Source organism: Dendrobates tinctorius, unplaced genomic scaffold, assembly GCF_039654945.1.
Source record: "Dendrobates tinctorius isolate UK_male_01 unplaced genomic scaffold, ASM3965494v1 ptg000232l, whole genome shotgun sequence".
NCBI classification, from domain to species: domain Eukaryota; kingdom Metazoa; phylum Chordata; class Amphibia; order Anura; family Dendrobatidae; genus Dendrobates; species Dendrobates tinctorius.
Window position 1 is genome coordinate 11,411,456 of NW_027361899.1, and position 15,769 is coordinate 11,427,224.

A 15,769-nucleotide genomic window follows, 5' to 3' on the forward strand; every position below is an offset into this window, starting at 1 on the left:
ACTTATGCTGAATACTGAGGTTTTAGTTTAGAAAAAAATAACTTGTACAGAGAGGAGCCACAGACAGGAGCAGAGGAGCAGAGGTATCAGACTGCTGATATAGAGGAATCTGTCCCCCGTCCGTGTATTCGCTCCCCCCGTCCGTGTATACGCCCCCCCGTCCGTGTATACGCCCCCCCGTCCGTGTATACGCTCCCCCGTCCGTGTATACGCCCCCCCGTCCGTGTATACGCTCCCCCGTCCGTGTATACGCTCCCCCCGTCCGTGTATACGCTCCCCCCCGTCCGTGTATACGCTCCCCTCCGTCCGTGTATCCGCTCCCCTCCGTCCGTGTATCCGCTCCCCCCCGTCCGTGTATACGCTCCCCCCCGTCCGTGTATACGCTCCCCCTGTCCGTGTATACGCTCCCCCTGTCCGTGTATACGCTCCCCCTGTCCGTGTATACGCTCCCCCGTCCGTGTATACGCTCCCCCCGTCCGTGTATACGCTCCCCCTGTCCGTGTATACGCTCCCCCTGTCCGTGTATACGCTCCCCCGTCCGTGTATACGCTCCCCCCGTCCGTGTATACGCTCCCCCCGTCCGTGTATACGCTCCCCCCCGTCCGTGTATACGCTCCCCCCCCGTCCGTGTATACGCTCCCCCTGTCCGTGTATACGCTCCCCCTGTCCGTGTATACGCTCCCCCTGTCCGTGTATACGCTCCCCCTGTCCGTGTATACGCTCCCCCTGTCCGTGTATACGCTCCCCCTGTCCGTGTATACGCTCCCCCCGTCCGTGTATACGCTCCCCCGTCCGTGTATACGCTCCCCCCGTCCGTGTATACGCTCCCCCCGTCCGTGTATACGCTCCCCCCGTCCGTGTATACGCTCCCCCCGTCCGTGTATACGCTCCCCCCGTCCGTGTATACGCTCCCCCCGTCCGTGTATACGCTCCCCCCCGTCCGTGTATACGCTCCCCTCCGTCCGTGTATACGCTCCCCCCCGTCCGTGTATACGCTCCCCCCCGTCCGTGTATACGCTCCCCCCGTCCGTGTATACGCTCCCCCCGTCCGTGTATACGCTCCCCCTGTCCGTGTATACGCTCCCCCTGTCCGTGTATACGCTCCCCCTGTCCGTGTATACGCTCCCCCGTCCGTGTATACGCTCCCCCCGTCCGTGTATACGCTCCCCCCGTCCGTGTATACGCTCCCCCCGTCCGTGTATACGCTCCCCCCGTCCGTGTATACGCTCCCCCCGTCCGTGTATACGCTCCCCCCGTCCGTGTATACGCTCCCCCCGTCCGTGTATACGCTCCCCCCCGTCCGTGTATACGCTCCCCCCCCTGTCCGTGTATACGCTCCCCCTGTCCGTGTATACGCTCCCCCTGTCCGTGTATACGCTCCCCCTGTCCGTGTATACGCTCCCCCTGTCCGTGTATACGCTCCCCCTGTCCGTGTATACGCTCCCCCTGTCCGTGTATACGCTCCCCCCGTCCGTGTATACGCTCCCCCCGTCCGTGTATACGCTCCCCCCGTCCGTGTATACGCTCCCCCTGTCCGTGTATACGCTCCCCCTGTCCGTGTATACGCTCCCCCTGTCCGTGTATACGCTCCCCCTGTCCGTGTATACGCTCCCCCCGTCCGTGTATACGCTCCCCCCGTCCGTGTATACGCTCCCCCCGTCCGTGTATACGCTCCCCCCGTCCGTGTATACGCTCCCCCCGTCCGTGTATACGCTCCCCCCCGTCCGTGTATACGCTCCCCTCCGTCCGTGTATACGCTCCCCCCCGTCCGTGTATACGCTCCCCCCCGTCCGTGTATACGCTCCCCCCGTCCGTGTATACGCTCCCCCCGTCCGTGTATACGCTCCCCCCGTCCGTGTATACGCTCCCCCTGTCCGTGTATACGCTCCCCCTGTCCGTGTATACGCTCCCCCCGTCCGTGTATACGCTCCCCCCGTCCGTGTATACGCTCCCCCCGTCCGTGTATACGCTCCCCCCGTCCGTGTATACGCTCCCCCCGTCCGTGTATACGCTCCCCCCGTCCGTGTATACGCTCCCCCCGTCCGTGTATACGCTCCCCCGTCCGTGTATAGGCTCCCCCCGTCCGTGTATAGGCTCCCCCCGTCCGTGTATAGGCTCCCCCCCGTCCGTGTATACGCTCCCCCCCGTCCGTGTATACGCTCCCCCCCGTCCGTGTATACGCTCCCCCCGTCCGTGTATACGCTCCCCCCGTCCGTGTATACGCTCCCCCCGTCCGTGTATACGCTCCCCCCGTCCGTGTATACGCTCCCCCCGTCCGTGTATACGCTCCCCCCGTCCGTGTATACGCTCCCCCCGTCCGTGTATACGCTCCCCCCGTCCGTGTATACGCTCCCCTCCGTCCGTGTATACGCTCCCCCCCGTCCGTGTATACGCTCCCCCCCGTCCGTGTATACGCTCCCCCCCGTCCGTGTATACGCTCCCCCCGTCCGTGTATACGCTCCCCCCGTCCGTGTATACGCTCCCCCCGTCCGTGTATACGCTCCCCCTGTCCGTGTATACGCTCCCCCTGTCCGTGTATACGCTCCCCCCGTCCGTGTATACGCTCCCCCCGTCCGTGTATACGCTCCCCCCGTCCGTGTATACGCCCCCCCGTCCGTGTATACGCCCCCCCGTCCGTGTATACGCTCCCCCCGTCCGTGTATACGCTCCCCCCGTCCGTGTATACGCTCCCCCCCGTCCGTGTATACGCTCCCCCCCGTCCGTGTATAGGCTCCCCCGTCCGTGTATAGGCTCCCCCGTCCGTGTATAGGCTCCCCCCGTCCGTGTATAGGCTCCCCCCCGTCCGTGTATACGCTCCCCCCCGTCCGTGTATACGCTCCCCCCCGTCCGTGTATACGCTCCCCCCCGTCCGTGTATAGGCTCCCCCCGTCCGTGTATAGGCTCCCCCCCGTCCGTGTATAGGCTCCCCCCCGTCCGTGTATACGCTCCCCCCCGTCCGTGTATACGCTCCCCCCCGTCCGTGTATACGCTCCCCCCGTCCGTGTATACGCTCCCCCCGTCCGTGTATACGCTCCCCCCGTCCGTGTATACGCTCCCCCCGTCCGTGTATACGCTCCCCCCGTCCGTGTATACGCTCCCCCCGTCCGTGTATACGCTCCCCCCGTCCGTGTATACGCTCCCCCCGTCCGTGTATACGCTCCCCCCCCGTCCGTGTATACGCTCCCCCCCGTCCGTGTATACGCTCCCCCCCGTCCGTGTATACGCTCCCCCCCGTCCGTGTATACGCTCCCCCCGTCCGTGTATACGCTCCCCCTGTCCGTGTATACGCTCCCCCTGTCCGTGTATACGCTCCCCCCCGTCCGTGTATAGGCTCCCCCCGTCCGTGTATAGGCTCCCCCCGTCCGTGTATACGCTCCCCCCGTCCGTGTATACGCTCCCCCTGTCCGTGTATACGCTCCCCCTGTCCGTGTATACGCTCCCCCCCGTCCGTGTATACGCTCCCCCCCGTCCGTGTATACGACGCTCCCCCTATCCATGTATACCGCCGTGCGCCCAGTCACGTGTACGCTGCCGTCAGCTGCTGGCCTCTGACCGGACCCGGCAAGTTTCGTGTGGTGCACTACACGTCAGGTGGATGGATTTATTCATCCCTGCCATTCTATAATCCCAGGAGGTCTCGTCCCTTCCACCGACCTCGGTCTCCAGCTCTGCCATGAGATGATATTGGCTGCAGGGAGCTGTATACACTGTATATACCCAGTGCACCGTGTGTTACGTTATTATTTCTATTAATTAAGAGCAGCTTCTGACCCCCACACGCCCCGCAAGCCTGGCGAGGAAACCTTGATGAATCGGGGCCACAGTTGTCAGCAACATTTTAGACAATAAAGTGGTTGTTGGCTACGTAGACATTGAGGTCTACCCTTGGGATAAGACCACGGGGTCTGATTTTCCATTCAGTCCACTTTTCTATACTTCTCTTTCTCATCCAGCCTTCTTTATGTTAGGACTCATATCCATTAGATGATCTGCAGTGATAGACCACCGTCGACTGACTACGTGTTTTGGCTGAGCACACTGGCCGACGTTGTTTGCACAGGACAATTTGTTGCCAAGAACGATGATTTTTCTTGAGTGAGACATAAGTTCCTAGGAAAACTCATTCCTGATAATCTTTCAGTGTAAATCGGCTGCAAAATGTTCGTTCATCAGGTGAAATGATCTTTAACCCCTTCACCCTCTCCAAGCCTGTTTTCCCTTTCATGACAGGGCCAATTTCTACAATTCTGACCACTGTCACTTTATGAGGTCATAACTCTGGAACGTTTCAACTGATCCTGGTGATGCTGAGATTTTTTAATAACATATTATACTTCATGAGAGTGGTAAATGTTATGATTAGGTAACCGAGGAGGATAGCAGGTGAATAGGCTAGGTAACCAGATAACCAGAGAGAATCGTAGATTTGGAAGGGACCTCCTGGGCCATCTGGTCCAACCCCCTGCTCAAAGCAGGATTCGCTAAATCATCCCAGACAGATGCTGTCCAGCCTCTGTGTGAAGAAGGAGAACTCGCTACCTCTCGTGGCAGCCTGTTCCACTCATTGATCACTCTGTCAAAAAGTTTTTTCTAATATCTAATCTGTGTCTCCTCCCATTCAGTTTCATCCCATTGCTTCTAGTCTTTCCTTGTGCAAATGAGAATAAAGATGTTCCTTCTACAATCTGACGGCCCTTGAGATATTTGTAGACAGCTATTAAGTCTCCTCTCAGTCTTCTCTTTTGCAAACTAAACATTCCCAAATCCTGCAACCTTTCCTCATAAGACAGGGTTTGCAGACCGGTCTCCATTCTGGTCGCTCTTTTTTGAACTTGCTCCAGTTTGTTGATGTCTTTTTTGAAATGTGGTGCCCAAAACTGGACACAGTATTCCAGATGAGGTCTGACCAAAGAGGAGTAGAGGGAAATAATGACTTCATGTGATCTAGACTGTATGCTTCTGTTAATACATCCTAGAATTGCATTTGCCTTTTTTGCTGCTGCATCACACTGTTGACTCATATTCAGTCTGTGATCTATTAGTATACCCAAGTCTTTTTCACATGTGCTGTTGCTTAGCCCTATTCCTCCCATTCTGTATATGCTTTTTTCATTTTTATTGCCCAGATGTAGTACTTTGCATTTTTCCCTGTTAAAAACCATTGTTAGTTGCTGCCCACTTCTCCAGTTTATCTATATCTTTTTGAATCCTCTCTCTCTGTTCTTGTTAGGAATCTGTGTCCTGCCATACTAATGCAGAGATCCAGATCCTCACATTCATCTCCAGAGACTAAGTCCTTTCTGACAGCTGATGAGCATGCTCCTGGAATGAGCTCCCATTGGAGTTCAGGAGTCAGGTGCTCAGGTACTGCTCCTGATTCCATTGGTTCAGCTCAGGTCTCTGGAGATTTCCAGAAGGTCCCGGTCACTATAAAAAGTGTGCATGGCCGTTATGCCATGCGCTAGTATTTTCTGATACTTGCTGCTGTATGTTTGTTGATGGATGCTTGGTCTGGTGTATGACTTATTATGAAACCCCTTCCGTCGGTTATTACGAGTGTGTGAGTGATTGGGTTAGCCAGTAGCAGCGCTAGCGCCAGCGCGCTCAAGCTTCAGCCATCTCAGCAGCAAAGCGTCCTGCATCGCGCTTGCGTTATTGCGGTTGCAGACTTCTGTGGTGTTCGCAGTTGCGACGCCGTGCACACTCTCATTCACGGTAAGTCCGTTTGGTTGTAGTGCTACTTTAACTACTCCTGTGCTCGGCTACCGTACATGTGCCGCTGTGTCCCTGTGCGTTTAACAGGCTCAGCGTTACCTTTTCTTTATTATTTTTCTGTGCAGCTCTGTGTCCCATAACAGAGACTGCCTCTTTTGCACTTGGGTGATTTAGAACACAACAAACAACACTCCTATATTGACAATGTTCTGTCTTCTCTAATCTCACGTGAAGGACCAGGCGCCAAATCGTCATAATTTCTATTGCGTCTACAGGAGTACGGTTACAAAAGGATGAAGGGCGGTTTTGTGTCAAATTGCTGGGCGTACAAATTTGTCTCGACCACCATGAGGTTTACAAAATGCTCAGAGAAAAAGTCTTTGAAAAATAGACCTTTTATTATACTCCCCTGCTGGGCGGTCCTCTGAGGGGTGACGATGTTCTTGGTCCGGCTTCTCCCTTCTTACGATGCTGTCCTCCTTCTTGCTTCGTGTGGATGATGAGTCCTTGCGTCATCCACAGTCTCCCCGGCATTGCGCTCCTGCACAGGCGTACTCCTCTGTCCTGACTATGAGAGTAAAGTTCTGTAGTGCTCCTGCGTCAGGCCTCTTTGACCTCTCCTGGCTCCTGCGCACCGCAATACTTTGCTCTCCCCTGAACACGGCAGAAAAATACGCCTGGGCAGGAGCATGATGTCGGGGAGACTGTGGATGACGCAGGGACTCCTCATCCACATGAAGGAAGAAGGAGGGCGGCAATCGTATGATGATGGGAAGCACCGGACCAAGAACATTGACATCCCTCCACCTGGACCGCCCTGCAGGTGAGTATAATAAAAACTTTTTCTTGTCTTGCAAGTTGCGGTGGGAGCAGATATACACCATTATACATATCAGGCCTGAAAGGTGGTGGCCTTATCGCAGATCGGCCAAAGCTGGTGACAGGTTCCCTTTAAGTCAGTTCTCTAGGATTATAATATTGTTAAATTAGGATAAGTCAGTACTAGGGATGAGCGGACCTGTGGATGTTTGGGTTCGATAGAACTGTAGTCCAAACTTCGGTCAGGCACCAGAACTCTACCCGAAGTTGATGTCCTTCTCCAGTGATTGATCTCTTTGTATGAGGTGTGCAAAGTAGGCAAGTCGTAGCTTGGTGATCCTTTCTTCCAGTGTCATGTCTGGCTTGACTTGTTCCAAAATTGATTTGTTCTTCTTCTGATCAATGGTATTTGTAACGTCCTTCTCCAGCACCACATTTCGGAGACGTTGATTCTTCTTCTGTCTTGTTTCTTTATTGTCCAGGTTTCACATCAGTATCTAACCACACAGCAGACCAGACTGACGTGTATTCATTGCCAGTGAAACGTTCCTTGATTTGAAGACCTTGTCCAGTGACTCATTGCTGATTTCCCCATATCTATTCTATAGACCTCCGGTGTCGTCGCTGCATCTTGAATGATCATTGACCTGAAGTAGGTCGAAGTCCTTTACTACTTCCATCTCAAATGTGTCCTGGCTGTTAGTTATTTGGGATTAACTTTTTTAAGGCCTCTTTCACACATCAGGTTTTCGCCGTAAGGCGCGATCCGGCGCTTTTGACAAAAACCGGATCCGGCGAAATGCAATGCCGGATCGGGTTTCCCCCCCATTGACTTGCATTAGAGCCGGATCGCGCCGGATGGCCATGCGTTTCATCCGGTTTTCGCCGGATCCGGCAATGTGTCGCGATCCGGCGTCTGGAAAAAACGGCTACTGTAACGTTTTTTGTCTCCAGCGAAAAAGCCGGACACGCCGGATCCGGCGTGTCCGGCTTTTTCACACAATGAAAGCCTATGAGCGCCGCAATGCGCCTGATCCGGCGATAGCCGGATCCGTTTTTTTTGGTCTGAGCATGCTCAGTAGCTCTGCCCACAAGACATATATAAAAGCAAGACAGTGGGACCCTCAGCCACACCCAACATGCCACCCAAGCCAAGAACCAGGAGCAGGAGAAGGCAGCAGACATCTGCAGCAGCACCATCAGCACCACCCCAAATGGAGCAGCATGCTGAACAACGGGAGGGGAGTCCAGCAGCAGATGAGAGACGGTAATTATCAAATCCCCCATTCCTCCAAACTAGGGCTATGGAATATCAAGATATTCATTGGCCCTTTGTTTCTCTTTATTCAACAGCCGCCCAATAGATGCAGCAGCAGCAGGAACACCACCCACAGCCATGGAGTCTGGCCAGCAGGCGGACACCACATCTTCTTCTGGGAGCCCTCCCTCGCATCGTCAGCGTTTGACGGTAAGTTTTTATTTCCAAAATCCATCATCTCTGTAATATATGTATATTCATTGCCTTTTATTTAAAAACAGGAATCACAAGATGAAGAGGAGCTCCCAGAAGAAGAAGGAAGGGGTGGACAGACACTTGGAGTGGGCTCACAATTGGTAAGTTTTTTGCATCAAACGCAGAAACACAACATCACACTACACACAACACATAGAAAACAATGTTCTGCAGACCACACACAGCAAACAAATGCCTACATCCAAAGACATAACATTTTTTGTTTTCTTCTCTAGTCTTCCCAATCTGGTGCTCGGCCAAGAGGTCCTCGCAGTGCCTCCCAGGGTCGTCGGCGACAGCAACGCGGCGGTCACCAGCGTGTAAGTATGAATATTTTTGCTTTGTTTTTTTGCACTTTTTATTTCATTTCTTTTGTGGAGGCTAATTATGTTATTTTTGTCTTTTTCTTTAACAGCCTTCACAGCGTGCTCCCGACTCTGACGGTGAGGATGGAGGAATCGATGTGGACCGCCTCATCGATCTCGTCAGAGAAAGGGAGCCGCTCTGGAATATGGCTGACCGCCGCCACGCTGACCTGATTGTTACCCGACGACTCTGGGAGGAAATCTGTTCGCTCCTTGTGGACCGCTGGGAGGACCTCGAAGCTCGGGCCCAGATTAAAGAGCGTAAGTATATACAGTACCGGTTGCTTGATGTAAACCAGTGTTTCCCGAACTCCAGTCCTCGTGGTCCCCACGGATCATGTGTTCAGGATTTCTATTTACTATGGAAATCCTGAAAACATGACCCCTGGGGACCATGAGGACTGGAGTTTGGGAAACACTGATGTTGTATACTAACCACTTTGTCCTTTCTCGTTTCAGGGGAGAGAATTGTGAAGCTGTGGCGGTCTGTGAGGGATCGTTTCAAGAAGGAGTTCAATAAAGAGATGCGGGCCCCGAGTGGATCTGGAGGACGCAGGAGCAAGTACAAGTACGCACGAGCCCTGTCGTTCCTCCGGGATACAATGCTCACCAGAAGGTAAATATTACACACCACATGTGACAAAAAAATGTTTAGATGTAACTTTTTTTTTTCAGCCAGGGCCATACCATGTCACTATTTTAATTGTTTTTTTTTCCTCTTTATTCCACAGCACGGTGAGCAGCACTCGGGAGCCTGCACGATTGGACCCTTCTGAGGCGATCCCTGAGGAGACCGGCACCGAGGGACACTTCGACCGCCCCGGTACATCTGCACCTTCCCAGCCTTCCCACACATTCGACCCATCTGTCCCATCCACCAGCACAGGAGCATCGTGGCCGCCTACATTACATGAAGCTGCTGGTGAGGAGATCGCTTTCCCTTTACCCCACCCTTCTGCCCCTGCCACCTCTAGTACACCTGCGGGTACTGGGCGGCAGCGGCAGAGGGGTCAGGAAAAGAGTTATGCCCCAGAGTTCTTGCATCTGAATGCATCTTTCCAGAACTGTCTAAAAGTCTTGTCAGAGCAAATCTCCGCAGGCTTTCAGCAGATCAACTCCAGCATTCTGGAGGTGAAGACACTTCTGCAAACCATGCATTCAGAAGAAAGATCTTCGCCAAACCACACCTTTTTCAGGTCTGTTGTGGAGCGCATGGCAACACTATCTCCTACCCAGCAGATGCATGTAATGCATTCGTGCCACGGTGCTCTACAGCAGGTTACCTCCCAACCTCCACCTCCCACCACTGTAGTTCCTCCACCTGAACCCCCTCAAGCCACTTTCCATCCTCCCCCTCCTATTACATCTGCACCCCCTCCAGCCACTTTCCATCCTCCCCCTCCTATTACATACCAGCAACCTCCCCAGTACCAGACATCTCCCCACTTCCAGCAACCTGCCCCGTACCAAACTCCTTCCCCGTACCAAACTCCTTCCCCGTACCAAACTCCTTCCCCGTACCAAACTCCTTCCCCGTACCAAACTCCTTCCCCATACAACTTGCCATCAACATCATCTGCTCCTACAGTCCCTGCCCAACCCTCCACTCCACCGCCCACCACCTCTTCTGCCTCCCACATGTCCACCCATTCTGTAGCTTTTTCCACACCATCACCTCTAACTGTTCCTTCCCCACCACGATCCCAGTCCTCTCTCCACACTCCCAGTGTCGAAGTGTCCCGCAGCCCCTCCAGCAGTATTTCCACCCCACACTACACAGATTTATGATGTGTTTTGTAATAAAAATGCCCATTTGGTTGGTTTCAAACCTTTATTAAAAAAGTTTTTTTAACTTTAAAAATAGTTTACAAAAAAAAAATATTTTAAATAAAAGTTAAATTATTGTTTACACTGGTTGTCTGTCATTTCTTTCTGCGGCGAAATATGTTTAAAAAAAAGGTTAAATACAGGGTATTTAAAAGGTAAAAAGGTATTCAAAACCAGGTATATAACTGTGGGTAAATTTTAGCTTTTTGCCACAGTTGTGTTCCTGGTTGTGTTTGAAGCAAAGTATTTCACCTAAAAAGTTGTGTTTATTGTTGGTGATTTCCTAACAATGTACACAACTTTTGTTAAAAGGTGAAATACTTTGCATAAAACACAACCAGGTACACACCTGTGGCCTAAAGCTAAAAATAGAGACCATGACAAGATAGCCAACTTTGGTTGGCAAAGGTATATACTGTTGGTACAGAAGGTACACAAGTTTGGTTAGGGCACAAATCTTTCACACTCTGTCATCCTGCCAGTGTACTCTGCCTTGAGGTGACATAAAGTATAGTGCAAAATTGTCCCTCATTACTGAAACCGTCACAGAACTTCTAGTGGTAATGTCATGGTAATCTTGCAAGGTGGTTTCTTCAGAGGTGTCCTCAATGGAAATGGGTTCCTTGCAGATAACAACATTGTGTAGTACCACACAAGCTTTGATCACCTCGTCAACAGTTTCTGTCTTGAGGTTGATCGCAGTCAATAGGACCCGCCATTTGGCTGTCAGAATACCAAAGGTACATTCAACCATTCTTCTTGCTCTTGTGAGGCGGTAATTAAAAATGCGTTTTGGTCTTGTCAATCCTCTGCTAGAGTACGGTTTCAAAAGGTGTTCTGACAGCTGGAAGGCTTCATCCCCTACACAGACAAATGGCATAGGTGGATCAGATGTTTGCGGCAGCGGTCTAGGTGGTGGGAACTGGAAGGTGTTTCCATACAGTTTACGCCCCATGGCAGACAGTTTGAAAACTTGAGAGTCATTGGAGCGGCCATAGGCCCCAATATCAACAGCAATAAATTTGTATTCCGCGTCAGCGATGGCCATGAGGACAATTGAAAAATATTTCTTGTAATTGAAATATTCCGATCCCGATCCGGCTGGCTTTACAATGCGGATATGTTTCCCGTCCACAGCGCCCAAGCAGTTGGGAAACTGACATATCTGTTGAAACTTGTCAGCAATTTCAATCCACCTCTCTGTTGTGGGCTCTGGTAAAAACTCTTCAGCTAAGGAGTCCCACAGTGCACGGCATGTGTACTTCACTATTCCAGATATGGTGGAAATCCCGAGTCTGTACTGGAAATGCAGTGACGAAAGGGATTCTCCAGTTGCAAGAAATCTGTGGGGAATTAAAAAACAATAAATTAGTTTTAAATCACAGCATTACATACCAAAACTCAGCTATAACACTTGGAGATACAAACTACTGTGACGGGAGTATTCTCCAGAGCAAGGAGGGACAACAGGCCTGGGAACGATCCAACAGATTTATTGACCAGAACACAGGAACAACACGAAGGTAATTTGCAGAGTCCCAAAATAAGTCCACAGGAAACTGATTCGGGGGCACCTCCCGACAATCCTTGTGCCAGATCACAAAACCATAGTCCTTTTAGAGTCCCAGAAATCCGCCACGATCACACTAAGGCCGAGGCTTCCTCAGACAGCCTCGCCCTTCTCTTTCAGCATCCAACTCACATCTGACTGAGTTGCACAGGAATCTAGTGTCTCTGCTCCTGGATCAGCCCATGTGTGTAGTGGAGGAGGGTTCCACTCCTCCTATGCAATGGTTTGGCCCACAGCAAGGCACCGCTGTGTCTACGAGGATGTGTATTGTGAGTCCTCCCCCTGCTGAGGAGAACAATGGTGATTCCCCTAGCTGTGTTGACCCAAGCCTGAATTCAATTATGGTCTAGATACAGAAGTCTTGTGGAAAGGAGACAGGTTACTTACATAATTACATTATAGTCCCAGAGACGCAGGCAATGGGGGAAGGAAACATATTGTTACAGGTACACACAAGACATTGCAAAGTATTGGGGAAAAATACATATCATGACAACTACCACCAACAAGATTGCAGTGAAAGTGTGCTCTGATGCGATCACATCCAATAAATGTGGCTTACCTTAAAGTCACCATCAGACGCTCTGCGGGTGAAACAGAGAAGCGGCAATAGGTGTCCGCTTTTCTTATGAGGTGTGCAATGCGCTCCACCAAGTAATCAAAATTCTCCATTTTCATCCGAACATATCCAAAAAATGTATCCGGGTTTCGTCGAAGGTCCATGCAGAGTGTAGAAAAGACCCCACGCGTCATTCTCTTGCCTGTGATGGGGTGGATCCACAAACGTCGTCTACGATGCCTGATGCGCTGCTGTCTCGCTCTCTCCTTCTCCAGAACAATCACCCTCAAATGATTCGCCTCCGCTATAAAATCCGCCAAATTCTTCAAAATATTTCCAATGACAACATCCATCTTCGCCAGTAACTTGCTCTTCTCTCCAACCTGCACTTTCTCCTCTACAACCTGTCAAAGAAGGGCTGTAGGAACACGCTATATATAGTTTTCCAGTAGCCAATCCCGTTCGGAAGGCCACAAGGGTCAATTTTAAAAACCGGATCCGGCGTAATCCGTAGAAAAACGGATAGAAAAACGGATGAGACGGATCCGGTTTTGTCTGTCAAGAACAAGACGGATCCGGCAGAAAACCGGATCCGGCACATCAGGTTTTACTAAACATTTGCCGGATCCGGCGTTCCGGCACGACGCCGGATCGCGCCTGACGCCGAAAACCTGATGTGTGAAAGTAGCCTTAGTGGTAGTAGTCCGGTGGCTCTGGCTGACGGGATGATGTGGGATATTAGGGGTAGTAGTCCGGTGACTCTGGCTGACGGGATGATGTGGGATATTAGGGGTAGTAGTCCGGTGGCTCTGGCTGACGGGATGATGTGGGATATTAGGGGTAGTAGTCCGGTGGCTCTGGCTGACGGGATGATGTGGGATATTAGGGGTAGTAGTCCGGTGGCTCTGGCTGACGGGATGATGTGGGATATTAGGGGTAGTAGTCCGGTGGCTCTGGCTGACGGGATGATGTGGGATATTAGGGGTAGTAGTCCGGTGGCTCTGGCTGACGGGATGATGTGGGATATTAGGGGTAGTAGTCCGGTAGCTCTGGCTGACGGGATGATGTGGGATATTAGGGGTAGTAGTCTGGTGGCTCTGGCTGACGGGATGATGTGGGATATTAGGGGGAGTAGTCCGGTGGCTCTGGCTGACGGGATGATGTGGGATATTAGGGGTAGTAGTCCGGTGGCTCTGGCTGACGGGATGATGTGGGATATTAGGGGTAGTAGTCCGGTGGCTCTGGCTGACGGGATTATGTGGGATATTAGGGGTAGTAGTCCGGTGGCTCTGGCTGACGGGATGATGTGGGATATTAGGGGGAGTAGTCCGGTGGCTCTGGCTGACGGGATGATGTGGGATATTAGGGGTAGTAGTCCGGTGGCTCTGGCTGACGGGATGATGTGGGATATTAGGGGTAGTAGTCCCGTGGCTCTGGCTGACGGGATGATGTGGGATATTAGGGGGAGTAGTCGGGTGGCTCTGGCTGACGGGATGATGTGGGATATTAGGGGTAGTAGTCCGGTGGCTCTGGCTGACGGGGATGATGTGAGATATTAGGGGTAGTAGTCCGGTGGCTCTGGCTGACGGGATGATGTGGAATATTAGGGGTAGTAGTCCGGTGGCTCTGGCTGACGGGATGATGTGGGATATTAGGGGTAGTAGTCCGGTGGCTCTGGCTGACGGGATGATGTGGAATATTAGTGGTAGGAGTCCGGTGACTCTGGCTGACGGGATGATGTGGAATATTAGGGGTAGTAGTCCGGTGGCTCTGGCTGACGGGATGATGTGGGATATTAGGGGTAGTAGTCCGGTGGCTCTGGCTGACGGGATGATGTGGGATATTAGTGGTAGTAGTCCGGTGGCTCTGGCTGACGGGATGATGTGGGATATTAGTGGTAGTAGTCCGGTGGCTCTGGCTGACGGGATGATGTGGGATATTAGGGGTAGTAGTCCGGTGGCTCTGGCTGACGGGATGATGTGGGATATTAGGGGTAGTAGTCCGCTGGCTCTGGCTGACGGGATGATGTGGGATATTAGTGGTAGTAGTCGGGTGGCTCTGGCTGACGGGATGATGTGGGATATTAGGGGTAGTAGTCCGCTGGCTATGGCTGACGGGATGATGTGGGATATTAGGGGTAGTAATCCGGTGGCTCTGGCTGACGGGATGATGTGGGATATTAGAGGTAGTAGTCCGGTGGCTCTGGCTGACGGGATGATGTGGGATATTAGGGGTAGTAGTCCGGTGGCTCTGGCTGACGGGATGATGTGGGATATTAGGGGTAGTAATCCGGTGGCTCTGGCTGACGGGATGATGTGGGATATTAGGGGTAGTAGTCCGGTGGCTCTGGCTGACGGGATGATGTGGGATATTAGGGGTAGTAGTCCGCTGGCTATGGCTGACGGGATGATGTGGGATATTAGGGGTAGTAATCCGGTGGCTCTGGCTGACGGGATGATGTGGGATATTAGAGGTAGTAGTCCGGTGGCTCTGGATGACGGGATGATGTGGGATATTAGGGGTAGTAGTCCGGTGGCTCTGGCTGACGGGATGATGTGGGATATTAGGGATAGTAGTCCGGTGGCTCTGGCTGACGGGATGATGTGGGATATTAGAGGTAGTTGTCCGGTGGCTCTGGCTGACGGGATGATGTGGGATATTAGGGGTAGTAATCCGGTGGCTCTGGCTGACGGGATGATGTGGGATATTAGGGGGAGTAGTCCGGTGGCTCTGGCTGACGGGATGATGTGGGATATTAGGGGTAGTAGTCCGGTGGCTCTGGCTGACGGCATGATGTGGGATATTAGGGGGAGTAGTCCGGTGGCTCTGGCTGACGGGATGATGTGGGATATTAGAGGTAGTTGTCCGGTGGCTCTGGCTGACGGGATGATGTGGGATATTAGGGGTAGTAGTCCGGTGGCTCTGACTGACGGGATGATGTGGGATATTATAGTTAATGTGGCTATGCGGAGTGGGCGGGGCTCTAAACTCAGCTTTATATATAGATATAATCATTATAATTTGTTATAACTAACTGTAGTTAGTTACTATGCCCGGGCAGCGCTGGGCTCTTCAGCTAGTATACAATATACACACTGCTCTACGCTATATACACACAGAGCTCTACACTATATACACACACAGTTCTACACTATATACACAGCTCTACACTATATACACACAGCTCTACACTATATACACACAGCTCTACACTATATACAGAGCTCTACACTATATATATACACAGCTCTACACTATATACACACAGCTCTACACTATATACAGAGCTCTACACTATATATATACACAGCTCTACACTATATACACACAGCTCTACACTATATACAGAGCTCTACACTATATATATACACAGCTCTACACTATATATACACAGCTCTACA